The following is a 14570-nucleotide window of genomic DNA, read 5'->3' on the forward strand; positions in this document are numbered from 1 at the left end:
CTTTAAAAGGTGTGCATTGTGTAAGTCTCTATGGATTATATTTCTGAAAGGCTAGGAGTTAGGTCAAAGTGTGTGCCCTGTTTAAACGCTAATAAGTGCTCTTAAATTGCTCTCCAAAAATTTTTTTTCTAAAATGCTTTCTACCTCGCGCCATTTGGAGTAGACAATTGGGTTGAAATCACTGAACAAAAACATTATACTTGACAGCTATTGCTCCTGCCCTCTGACTAGAGCTTAGAAGATTTTAGTGACTCTTCAATTATCTGTGGAGCTCCCGTGGCTGTTGATATTGTGGTTAAAGTGTAGCTACTAGTAAAAAAAAAAAAAATGCTACTAAGAAGAAAGAATGAGAGATAATAACAGTGAGAGGGCATCTCTGAAGGAACTCTTAATTCTGAGAACTGAGCAATGAGAAGGAACCACCCACATAAAGAGAGGAAGAAAGAGCACATTTTGTGTAAAACTTCTATCCCTATTTGGAAGTGCCTACTTCTATCAATAATTATTTTCCATTATGAATCTGTAGAAAAATAAATGCTGATTAGAAAATATTTCAAGTTGTCCACAATGCCATAGAAAAGGCAAAAAATATTAATATCTAAGGTCAGAAGTCAGGTTTCTGATTCCAAAGAACCAAAATGAAGTTAATAATACATATTGACTTTGTGTTTAATGTTTAATTTAAAATAAAATTTTTACTATCATGTTTATGTTGTTACATGTTTATATCTTACCATGGTTCAATAAAAATAAAGTTAGATTGTGTTTATGGCACCTATTTTTTCCTGTAACTATTCCATAGCATTCACTTGTATTATTTACCTGGCAGCTAGAAATATTTGAATTTTTTGCCTCTGGTTTATATCATTTGAATTCTAAAATATTTTAGAGTTTTGTGTACCAGATATATCTGATGCCCATTAGGAAGATTTTTAGCTACAAATTTAAATTCTTTAATAAATATAAGGCTCTTTAAGTTACCTATTTCTTATTGTGTAATCTTGGTGAATGTGTCTTTTGAGGAATTTGTTAAATTTATCGGCATCAAGTTGTTCAAATACTCTCTATTATTCTTTTACTATCTGTAGAATTTGTAGTGACTTTTCTTTTATACTGATAATTTGCTTATTTTTACTCATCTAGAGGTTTGTTAGTTTTGATTCCCTGAAAAAGTTATTGTTCAATTTTCTATTGTTTTTACATTTTCTGTTTCATTGACTTACCCTCTGATCTATGTTATATCCCTTCTTCTGCCTATTTTATGTTTCATTTTTCTTTTTTTAAAAAAAATTTTAAGGTGGAAACTGAGGTCATTAATATAAAACTTTTCTTATCTAAAGTAGGCAGTCTCATAAATTTCCCCTTTCTAAAATATTGTTTTTCTATATCCCACAAATTTTGATGTTTTCATACTCATTCATATCAAATACTTTCAATTTTCCTTTTGATTTCTTCTTTAACCAATGGGTTACTTATAAATGTATTTTATAGTTTCCAAATATTTGAGGATTTTCCAGATATTTCTGTTGTTGACTTCTAACTTAAAATTCTATTGTGGTCATAGAACATATGACTTGAATATTTTTATATTTATTGTGGCTTTACTGTCAGAATATAGTCTATCTTAGTAGATAAGAGTGTGCACTTGAAAAATGTATATTCTATTGTTGACAGAGTGTTCTGTAAGTATCAACTCGGTCAATTTGGTTGATAGAGTTTTTCAAGTCTTCCAGGTGGCACTAGTGGTAAAGAATCCCCCTGCCAATGCAGAAGACACAGGAGACGTGGGTTCAGTCCCTGGGTCAGGAAGATCCCCTGGAGGAGGCCATGGCATCCCACTCTAGTATACTTGCTGGGAGAATCTTGTGGGCAGAGGAGCCTGGTGGGCTACAGACTGTGGGGTGGCAAACAGTTGGACACAACTGAAGTGAATGAGCATGCACACATGCATATCCTCACTGATTTTGCCTATATGTTCTATCAATTATTGAGACTGCTGAAATCTGACTGTATTTGTACATTTGTCTATTTCTCTGTACCAATCTGTCAGTTATCGCTTCATGTTTTTTAAAGCTCTGTTATTATCAGAGAATGAGATGGCTGGATGGCATCACCGACCCGATGGACATGAGTTTGAATGAACTCCGGGAGTTGGTGATGGACAGGGAGGCCTGGCGTGTTGTGATTCATGGGGTCGCAAAGAGGCAGACACGACTGAGCGACTGAACTGAACTGATTATTAGGGCATACCTGTTCAGAGCATTATTTTGAGATGAATTTAATCTTTATCATTAAGATATAACCATCTTCATCCTTGGTAGTAGTGTTTTCTCTGCAATCTATGTGTCTAATATTAATACTGTTATTTTAGCTCTTTTGATTAACGTTAGCATGATATATCTTTTTATATCTTTTCAACCTAGTTACATCTTTTATACTTGAAGTGCACTTTTTGTGGGCCACATATAGTTTTGCTTTTTTAAAAAATCCAGTCTGAAAATCTATCATTTAATTGGGGTGTTTATTTTCATTTAGTGCAGCTATTGATATTATTGGGTTCAAAGCAACACTTTTGATATATTTTATTTGTCCCATCTGTTCTTGTTTTCTTCTTTTCATGACATCTTCTAGATTATATCAGTATTTTATGATTCCATTTTATTTTCATGGCTGGATTATTAGTTATAAATCTGTTATTTTAGTATTACGTATCATTATAAACGTTCACATTTCAGCTGAAAAAATGTAAAGAAAGTAGAGAACACTTTGACTCAAAAAACAGATTAATTCCACAGTCTTAAGATTTTCACTGAAAATGTCTTAAGGTTCCAAAAAGTTCCACTCAAATCTCAAGAGTAGGAGAAGTAACTAATTTTCCTTTGGTATTAAAGGATTTATTTCTAGCAGATTAAAGGCAGTATGATTAGTTTTGACATATACTTAAATCTCTGAGGTTTTGCCTTCATTTGATAAAAAGAATTGATAATTTATGTTAAGACTGAAAAACAAGAACATTAAAATTTACAGAAGATAATAAGATAAATTCAACAGATGCACTAGTAATGATGCTTGTGTGCCTTTAACCTCTTCGAAGAAGCCAGCCTGCCTACTCACAGCTTCTACTAAGTCATGGCTGACTGTATCTAAAGTGGGAACCTGAATCAAGATAGCTGTCTAATATATAGATTTGTGTAGAAGATGCACTATCAGTGGGGGCAGAGCCAACAGGATGCTATTAGAGAGAATTTGGTGCTTGGTAAACAAGGCACAATTGCAAGGGGGCAGAAACTAAGAGTAAACACAAGAAGATTGTTGCTAGAGAATGGAATTCAAGACTGATCAATCAGAAAATCCTAACAACTCTTAATTATTAAGAACTTACTAAGTGCAAGACACTGGGCTAAGTACTTACCTGCATACCTAATTTAATCACAAAACAGCCTAAAAGATGGATGCTATTATAGTCTTACCTATGAGAAAACCAAGGCTGATAAAGATTAACTTGCCCAATATTTCACAAATATAGATTCAGAATTTAAATAGCAGTCCAAGTGCAGAGCTGGATATGTTGAGAAATTGGTCCCTTCAGTTGGTTAAAAGCACCTTAGGCCCAAGTTTTGGATTGGCCCTGGTGAAGTGAAGCTGCTCAGTCGTGTCCAACTCTTAGCAACGCCGTGGACTGCAGCCTACCAGGCACCTCTGTCCATGGGATATTCCAGGCAAGAATACTAGAATGGGTTGCCTTCTCTACTTGTCATGGCCAGGCACTGTTAATTCTAAGTGCTTTAAATAAAATAACCCATTCAACTTTCTTGGGTTAGGTACTATTATCTCTCATTTTACAGATGAAGTCTCTGCAGTATAGAGTGGTTAAGAAATTTGTCAAGGGTCAAACAGCTAGTGAGTGTTGGAGTCAGGATTTAATTCCAGGCAGCCTGACTCCAGAGTAATGAGTTCTCAGGTACCACCCTCCTCCTTCCTCTGGTCATGGGTCTGCCTTAGGTGACACCACAGATGATTGTAGCCATTTTGTCAGCAGTTACCTGGGAAAACAGCCAAGACCAAATGAACAAGGGATCCAGGGTCCTTTCTAACAGCTCCGTGGTGGTTTAGTCATCAAGTCATATCCGATTCTTATGACCCCATGGACTGTAGCCCACCAGGCTCCTCTTTCCATGGGATTTTCCAGGCAAAAGTACTGGAGTAGGTTGCCATTTCCTTCTCCAAGGCCTAATTGTCCCTACATCCTACCTATTTAATCATAATCATCTCTACTTTAAATATACTGTTTCTCATATTTAAAAATAAAAAAGGTTAAGACAAATTGAAGAAAAAATATTAGAAATGTTGAAAATTAATAAAAATTTATTGTAGTTTTCACAAACTAAGAACGTCTCTAATTTAGGATGAATCTAAATATAAATCCACGTAAATGAGATTTGCGGCTTTCAATAAACACCAAGACATCTGCCAAAACAGGTTCATAATAAAGTGTTTTCACAGGCAAGTATTTTATTAATGCCACTTGCTTTTAAATGCCTTGCCTTTACCAGTCTTCTATCCCAATTTTAGGGGAAAAAGAGGTCATCACTTCAGTGACTTTGGATGCTAAAGTCATGTTCACACCTATAAAAGACAAAACCCAAAACAAACTTGCAAAAACTTTTTCAGTGTTACAGGTAGCACCTAGTTTTGTGCCCAGTTTTGTCTAATAATGAACATGGATGTGGAAAGCTAACTCATTTAGAAATTTTTATTTAAACCAAAATGGAAAGAATGGAATAAGTGTTTTAGTCAGTACTATCTTTGGCCACTTCTGATACAATTAACTCTCTTAACAAGTCGGTATCCATCACCAAGCTTGAGAGTTAGACATTTGGTTTGGTTTTCATCTAAATTGATTGAGACAGTAGATTAATTTAAAAAACTAGTCTAAGTGTTGAGTAATAAATGTGCCATTAGCATTTTAACTTAAAATACATAAACATCTTTTATTAAATCTTTGATGTAAGCCCAAGGCCATTTCTTAAGAAAATCTATGATAGGAGTTTCATGCCATCTTTCTTATATAAATCTCACTATCCATAAAATAATGTCTATATCCTCAGTTTTAGTTTTTTTAAAGTGAAATAAGAAACATCTGTGATGAAATCTAAGTACAGAATTCCTATAGACTTTTTCTTCCAAGATTTTTATGAGAACTTTATCCACATCTAAATTGGCAGCAATTTTTAAGCAAATCACATTTTTTTCTTTGCAAAACAGTTAGCTTATTTATCATTCACTGCAGATGCTGATTGCAGTCAGGAGATTAAAAGACGCTTACTCCTTGGAAGGAAAGTTATGCCCAACCTAGACAGCATATTAAAAAGCAGAGACATTACTTGGCCAAGCAAGGTCCGTCTAGTCAAGTCTATGGTTTCTCCTGTGGTCATGTATGGATGTGAGAGTTGGACTATGAAGAAAGCTGATTGCCGAAGAATTGATGCTTTTGAACTGTGGTGCTGGAGAAGACTCTTGAGAGTCCCTTGGACTGCAAGGAGATCCAACCAGTCCATTCTAAAGGCGATCAATCCTGGGTGTTCATTTGAAGGACTGATGCTAAAACTGAAACTCCAATACTTTGGCCACCTCATGCGAAGAGCTGACTCACTGGAAAAGAGTCTGATGCTAGGAGAGATTGGGGGCAGGAGGAGACGGGGACAATAGAGAATGAGATGGCTGGATGGCATCACCGACTCGATGGACATGAGTTTGAGTGAACTCCGGGAGTTGGTGATGGACAGGGAGGCCTGGCGTGCTGTGATTCATGGGGTCGCAAAGAGTCAGACATGACTGAGCAACTGAACTGAACTGATTTATCATTCAGAAAGTTCTAGCCATACTCATATATCATTTGGACACATAATAGTTGTCTTATATAATTACAATAATAAGTATAGCTAGCAAGTTTAGAAGACAAACACCACTGACTCTTGCAGGTCAGAAAGCAATAGTTAGAACTGGACATGGAACAACAGACTGGTTCCAAATAGGAAAAGGAGTATGTTGAGGCTGTATATTGTCACCCTGCTTATTTAACTTATATGCAGAGTACATCATGAGAAATGCTGGGCTGGAGGAAGCACAAGCTGGAATCAACATTGCTGGGAGAAATATCAGTAACCTCAGATATGCAGATGACACCACCCTTATGGCAGAAAATGAAGAAGAACTAAAGAGCCTCTTGAAAGTGAAAGAGGAGACTGAAAAAGTTGGCTTAAAGCTCAACATTCAGGAAACTGAGATCATGGCATCCAGTCCCATCACTTCATGGTAAATAGATAGGGAAACAGTGGAAACAGTGGCTGACTTTATTTTTCTGGGCTCCAAAATCACTGCAGATGGTGACTGCAGCCATGAAATCAAAAGACGCTTACTCCTTGGAAGGAAAGTTATGACTAACCTAGACAGCATATCAAAAACCAGAGACATTACTTTGTCAACAAAGGTTCATCTAGTCAAGGTTATGGTTTTTCCAATAGTCATGTATGGATGTGAGAGTTGGACTATAAAGAAAGCTGAGCGCAGAAGAATTGATGCTTTTGAACTGTGGTGTTGGAGAAGACTCTTGAGAGTCCTTTGGACTGCAAGGAGATCCAGCTAGTCTATCCTAAAGGAGATCAATCCTGGGTGTTCATTAGAAGGACTGATGTTGAAGCTGAAACTCCAATATTTTAGCCACCTGATGCAAAGAGCTGACTCATTTAAAAAGACCCCCGATGTTGGGAAAGATTGAAGGCAACTGCAGAAGGGGATGACATAGGATGAGTTGGTTAGATGATGAGTTTGGGTAAGCTCCAGGAGTTGGTGATGGACAGGGAGGCCTGGTGTGCTGGGGTTTTTGGGGTCGCAAAGAGTCGGACATGACTGAGCGACTGTACTGAACTAACCTGACTCTTGGGAAGTCTACAACCCTGGTGGTGGGACAATTTCAACTGACTGTAAGTGTTATTGATAGGCCGTTATCACAGAAGCAATAGCAGCACCTGAAAATCTACCAACAGAAAGATTAATTTCTGAACTAAACATTATTGTGTTTTTGTATTCTTCAAAAGAACAGAGAGAATACTATTGAGCCAGCAGAGGCAAACTGCCAGTAGTCCTCTAGTTTTCATAATCCCATTTATTCTTTCTCGATACAGAATTTTGATTTTTTAACTGGTGACCAAGTCAGCCTTAGGGCTTTCCAGTTTGATCAGCCGTAAAAGAATCTGCCTGCCAAAGCAGGAGACACAGGTTTGAGTCCCTGGGACAGAAAGATCTCCTGGAGGAGGAAATGGCTACCCATCCCAGTATTCTTGCCTGGAAAATTCCATGGACAGAGCCTGGTGAGCTACAATCCAGGGGGTTGCAAAGAGTTGGACACAACTGAGCACACATGCAAACAGGACTTAACATTCCATATCATTTATATGTGGAATCTAAAATATAATACAAATAAATTTACAAAACCAATCTTAGACATAGGAAACAAACATGGTTACCAAACGGGAAATGGGATGTGGGTGGTATAATTTGGAGTTAACAAGGTCCAACTGTATATAGCACAGGGAACTATCTAATAACCTATAATAAACCATAATGGAAAATATGAAAAAGCATATTTAAATATGTATATATATATTTACATATGTATGTATATATAAAACTGAATCACTTTGCTGTATACCAGAAACTAACACAATGTCGTAGGTCAACTATACTTCAATTAAAAAGATGTGATGGATGAATTTGAACAGCCATGTTAGATCACAGAATGGACTCCACAGGCCAAAAATGCAACCACAGGCTAAGGATGGCAGAGAAACAACAGAAAGCACCTAAGCCTCTAACACATGAAGCATCACTCTAACCTTGGGTCAACTATATCCAGCTTTCTTAATATGAGAGAAATTTGTTTTATTTAAGCCATTGTTATTTTCAGTTTTTTGTTTACTTCCAGGTGGGCTTTATCTAAGTCATGCATCCAAAAATACCTTGGTTTCATTTTTTACGTAACTTTTCTCCAAGAGGAAATAAGGAATGCTAAAATTGTGTCCTTTAGGGTGCAGGGAAGTTTGTAATATAAGATCCATTGACATACATCCATGGTTAGTATCTGTTTTATACTACTCAGAATAATCTTAGAGATCATAGAAAAGCCAGTTTTTAGGAAGAAAAATGCATATTGAAATCCCTCACATATGCACAAGCTTGTTTCTTCTCCTTTTAAATTTAGACTATTACATATGATTTTGAAGACTACACTTGCATACCTTTATTGGTTATTATAAGTTCAGAGGAAACACAAAAGAATTGTGCCTTAAGGAGATCACTGAAAATTCAGCAAGACATTTACAGACATTTTAAATAGATATTAAAACAACCAGTTTTAAAAAACTGGTTAGTTTTAAAAAACTAACAATTATCTCTTAACTGATTATACTTCATCCACTCTAAATCTTACTATAAAATTGTTAGGACAATAACACTTGCTGTATTTTTAATTACTGAGCTGGTATCAGTTTGACCTAATTCAGTCAGCTTAGCTGGCTCTGAAAGACAAGGTTCCAGCAAAGATGTAAATCAAGTGGCCTGCAGAGTTCAACTCTGATACAGGTCAGAGCAAGCAGTGGAGATGTGAGGTGATCAGATTCTAACAAGAAGGAAGGCAGGTCTGCAGCCTCTTGCAGGGCACTTAGGCAAGCAAGTTTCCTTCTTCCTCTAGCCAGAAGTGCTGCAGTGTCCTCTGCTCTATAGTTTTGAAACTTTAATTATCCTAAAAAAAGGAATACCTTTTCCTGGATCTGTTGACATCATCTTGTCAATTTTGCCATTCTTGCATACTTTGCACTCAATGAGGAATAGCACATATCTCATTTGCAAAATCAGAATGTGGAAGATTAATGCTACATGCACCCTCTCTCACTGTTAATAAAGAAAAATCCCATTCATCTCTTATTCCACTTTTGCAAATAAAAATGAGGTTGCAGGCCTGCTTTTTACTTTTTATGCTAAGTAATGAAGTTTACAAAGACTCGCATTAAAAAAGTAGAAGTCTTCACAATTAACAAGAGTCTAAAAGAAATGATGTCCCCTCTCTCCTGAAGTTACAGAAAGAGAGATTTCTACATCATAAAACAAATTCAAATGGTCTGATTTGATAAAGTATTAAATAGAGGGTATTCACAAGAATATCAATCGTGTTTCCTGTGCAACAAGGGGATTTGTGAATATTCATAACTGTTCTATTAATATAAATTTGTCCTTGGAAGCAGCATTTAAAGATAAGATTCTTGTAAGACTTTGAAGACTTCAGAGATTGTTGCCATGCCCTGTAATAACAACCAAAAGAAATTTGCAGTTCTGATTAGTTATTTTACCCAACCTGACAGTATTATAACTGTCTTCTCAGTGTTTTTTAAGATTGTATTAGGTTGGTGCAAAAGTAATTGTGGTTTTGCATTGTTGAACCTTGCAATGATATTGGAATACATCCTTAAATAAATGTGGTTATGTTATACATCATTTTAATGCACATTTCTCGCTTTGTTTTTTTGCTAAAGACTTATTACTTGCTGTTTATTCTAGACTATAGAAATGATGTTAGGCAAAAAGCAAATTTGAGCAATTTTCTTATTTGAATTCAAAATGGGTTGCAAAGCAGCAGAGACAAATTGCAACATCATCAACAACATCAACATCAACAACAATTGGCTCTAGAACTGCAAATGAATGTACAGTGCAGTGGTGGTTCAAGAAGTTTGTAAAGGAAATGAGAGCTTTGAAAATGAGGAGCATAGTGGCTGGCCATTGGAAGTTAACAATGACTAACTTAGAGGATCATGGGAGCTGATCCTCTTACAACTACATTAGACATTGCTGAAGAACCCAATGTTGACTGCTCTACAGTTGTTCAGCATTTGAAGCAAATTGGAAAGGTGAGAAAGCTCAATAAGTGGGTGCCTCATGAGCTGACTACAAATTTTAAAAATTGTCATTTTGAAGTGTCTTCTCTTATTCTCTGCAACAATAATGAATCATATCTCAATTGGATTTTGATGTGCAACAAAGTGTATTTTATACAACAACAAACAGTGAGCAGCTCACTTCCCAAAGCCAAACTAGTGCCAAGAAAATGTCATGGTCACTGTTTGGTGGTCTACTGTCAGTCTGATCTACTGCAGCTTTCTGAATCCTGGTGAAATCATTACATCTGAGGAGTATGCTCAGCAAATTGATGAAATGCACTGAAAACTGTAATGCCTGAAGCCAGAATTGGTCAACAGAAAGGACACAATTATTTTCCATGACAACGCCCAACTGCAGGTTGCACAACCAATGCTTCAAAAGTTGAACAAATTGGATTATGCCTCATCTACCATATTCACTTCTCCTCTTGCCAACCAAGTATCACTTCAAGTATCTTGACAACTTTTTGTAGGGAAAATGCTTCTACAACCAGCAGGAGGCAGAAAATTCTTTCCAAGGGTTCAGCAAATCCTGAAGCATGCATTTTTACACTATAGGAATATACAGACTTATTTCCCGTTGGCAAAATTATGTTGATTGCAATGGTCCCTATTTTTATTAGCAAAGATTAGTAAAGATTAGTTTTTGAGCCTAGTTGTGATTTAAAATTCATGTCCAAAACTTCAATTACTTTTGTACCAACCTAAAAAATACTTGTCATATTAGTAAGTCACATCAGGAAATAATCACTAGCATTTTCCAATTTTGTCACAATCATGATCAAAAAACTTAAAGCCAATGACTGAAATTTTTCTTGTTTTAACTAGGAGATTGAGTCAACTAACTTATCAGGATTAATATTTTACAAATATTTTGAGAATGGAGGAATAATCCACCTGTAAGTGTCCTACAAGAAATATATCCAAAAAAAAGAATACAAAAGTTGAAAATAAAGATTAAAAACAGATATAATAAGCAAATAACATAAAATAAATTGACAATTATAATAGTGTTAGGCAAAACAGACATGACAACAGAAAGCAATAATAAAGCACTGCAGTTGGTAAACTTAACATTTACTAAGAATATATAGTGTTTCTAATTTGTATGCACCTAATATCATAAAGCCAAAATTTACAGAAGCAAAAAGAGAAAGGATAAAGATAAGAGTCTGAGGAGGAAATTTCTCCTCTACTCTTACTGGTTCTTTTGGCTGGTGTAAGCATTGAAATAAGACCGATTAATAGAAGAAAAGCCAATTTAGATTTGTAACTACGGGGTCCCCCAAAAACCTAAGACTCAGAGAAGGTACCAAAGCAAAGAAGGAAGCTTTCATACATTTTAGACAAACAATAAATTCGTGAGGAATTGACAAGACAAAGGAGCTTAGGTCGGAGTACTAACTAGTGAAGACTCGAACAGAATTTGTTTACAAGCCTTCTCAGCCCTAATTCCTTGTCTCTGGTGATGAGGCTGTCTCTCTACCTCCTGCTGCAGGGAGGCTACCTTTCTCATGGGAGATTTATCTCCTACTTTCCGGGGAACAAAGGAAGGGGACAAAGAGGGTCAGAGTGTCCTTCTGGCACTGGCTGTTTCTTAAATAACTTAAAAATAATCAATATGCCACTTTGGCATATTTTGTCACGGCCTGCCCTGAGCCACATCAACTTAAACACAACTTTCTCTGTAATTTATGGATTAATACACAAAGAAATCAATAAGGATTTGGAAGATGCAGAAAATATAGTTAATATTGACTCAATGAAAAAACTTATAAGCTGCTGTGCTCTGGCAAACTGTTATTCTGTGAAAGGGTTACAAGGTGGCCCAGATCTTAAGTCTCTCTGCCCTAGGAGTGCTGACAGTAGGTGTCCTGAGCCTCTCAGACCAGTCTCATCTGATCTCAAGTAACTTCACTCGTTTATGCTACTAATACATGATATGAAAACATCTGAGGAACTGAGGCAGTGGGCTTTTATAGAAAACTATATTCAGTAACTGGACATTTTCAGGAACACATAGAACAGTTATGAAAATAATTGACCACATTCTAAGCCATAAACTAAGCCTCGGTATTTGTCAAAAAAGCAGAATTACAGACACATTCTTTGACAATTAAGAGAGAATTTGAAAAGTAAGTAAATTTGGAAATGATAAACACATTTTTAAATATCCCATGGATAAAAGAATAATGAAAGTTAAAACTGAGAGGTAAAAATGAACTATGATTCCACCTACTTCTGGGTTGTTTTAATTGATACTTAGAAGGAAATGCAGTCTTAAAAGCTCATGTTAAAAAATAGGGTGAAAACCAAGCATTAAATATCAACTGTAAAATGTTGGTGATAAACGTGTCTAAATAGAGAAGTAAACAAAGAGCAGCAATTAATTAGGAAAAGATATAGAATTTGCAAAGCCAAAATTAATTCTTTGATATGGTATAATGTCAATACTTTCAAGCTTCTGTATCAGTGATCTGCAACTGAGAGCAATTTTGCTTTGCTCCTCTTCCAGCCTTTCCCCAGGGAACGTTTGGCGATGACTGAAGACAAACTGATTGGAAATACAACCTGGGGTGGGGCGTGTCACTGGCATGTGGTGCATAGAGTCCAAAGATGACGCTAAATATCCTGCACGTGGGCTTCCCTGGTGGCTCAGTGGTAAAGAATCCGCCTGCCAATACAGGAAACACAGGTTCAATCCCTGATCCAGGAAGAGACCCACATGCCACAACAACAAAAGCAGTGTGCCACAACTATTGAGCCTGTGCTCTAGAGTCCCAAACTGCAACTACTGAAGTTCATGTCTCAAGCCCCAACTACTGAGCCTGCATGCTACAACTACTGAAGCTCGAGTGCCTAGAGCCCATGCTCTACAACAGGAGAAGCCACTGCGATGAGAAGCCGGCACACTGCAACTAGAGTAGCCCCACTCACCGAAAACTAGAGAAAAGCCTGTGCAGCAGTGAAGACCCAGCACAGCCAATACATTAAAAAATAATTTTTTTAAAATCCTGCAATGCACAGGAAAACTCCTATTAATAAAGAATCATTGACCCAAAATGTTGAAGCTGAGAAATCCTATTCAGTTAAGTGGATTAAGTATAGGGAGAAGCCATTAATACAGAATATTAGGAATGAAAAGGGGCTCACATCCCCAAATATAGAAAAATATTAAGATAATTAGAATCTTAACACTGGTGACATGAGATGGAGGGGTAGAAGGATGTATGCTCATCTTCTCCTGTGAGAACTCCAAAACTACAACTCGCTGCTGAACAACTGTCGACTGGAGAATTTTGGGTCCCACCAACAAAAGATACCCCACGTCCAAGGGCAAAGGAGAAGCCCCAGCAAGATGGTAGGAGGGGCGAAATCGTGTTTAGAATCAAACCCCTTACCTGCCAGAGATGCTCAGAGGGCTCCAACAAACCTTGTCTGCACCAGGACCCAGAGATCCCACAGAGACTGAGCCAGGACTGTGTTTCAGTGTCTCCTGCAAAGGTATGGGTAAGCAGGAGCCTGCCGCGGGGGAGGGGCAGGGGCTCTGGGTGCAGCAGACCTGGGTATGGCACAAGCCCTCTTGAAGGAGGTCGCCATTAACCCCACCATAGAGCTGCCAGAACTTACACAGGATGGGGAAACAGACGCTTAGACGGCACAAAGAGAACCTTGTGCACACCAGGACCCAGGAGAAAGGAGCAGTGACCCCACAAGAGACGGACCCAGACTTGCCCGTGAGCGTCCAGGAGTCTCCGGCAGAGGTTGAGAGTGGCCAGCTGCAGGGTCAAGGGCACTGAGCACAGCAATGCCTGCATGGGGCCTTTTGAAGGAGGTCTCCACTATCTGCCTTACCTCCAGGATCGTTTGGCCTCAGGTCAAATAACAGGGAGGGAACACAGCCCTGCCCATCAACAGAAAATTGGATTAAAGATTTACTGAGCATGGCCCCGCTCATCAGAACAAGACCCCGTTTCCCCCTCGGTCAGTCTCTCCAATCAGGAAGCTTCCATAAACCCCTTAACCATCAGAGGGTAGACAGAATGAAAACCACAATCACAGAGAACTAAACACACTGATCACAGGGCCCACAGGCTTGTCTGTCTCAATGAAACAATGAGCCATGCCGTGTGGGGCCACCCAAGATGGTGGTCACGGTGGAGATTTCTGACAAAACGTGGTCCACTGGAGAAGGGAATGGCAAACCACTCCAGTGTTCTTGCCTTGAGAACCCCATGAACAGTAAGAAAAGGCAAAAAGACAGGACACTGAAAGATGAACTCCCCAGGTCAGTAGGTGCCCAAAATGCTACTGGAGAAGAGTGAAGAAATAACTCCAGAAAGAATGAAGGGATGGAGCCAAAGCAAAAGCAGCACCCAGTTATGGATGTGACCTGTGATGGAAGTAAAGTCCGATGCTGTAAAGATGCATAGGAACCTGGAATGTTAGGTCCATGAATCAAAGCAAATTGGAAGTGGTCAAACAGGAGATGGCAAGAGTGAATGTTGACATTTTAAAGAATCAGTGAACTAAAATGGATTGGAATGGGTGAATTTAACTCAGATGACCATTATATCT

The sequence above is a fragment of the Moschus berezovskii genome, chromosome 1 (assembly GCF_049115385.1).
Source record: "Moschus berezovskii isolate FMDL1 chromosome 1, NW_MosBer_1.0, whole genome shotgun sequence".
Lineage (NCBI taxonomy): Eukaryota > Metazoa > Chordata > Mammalia > Artiodactyla > Moschidae > Moschus > Moschus berezovskii.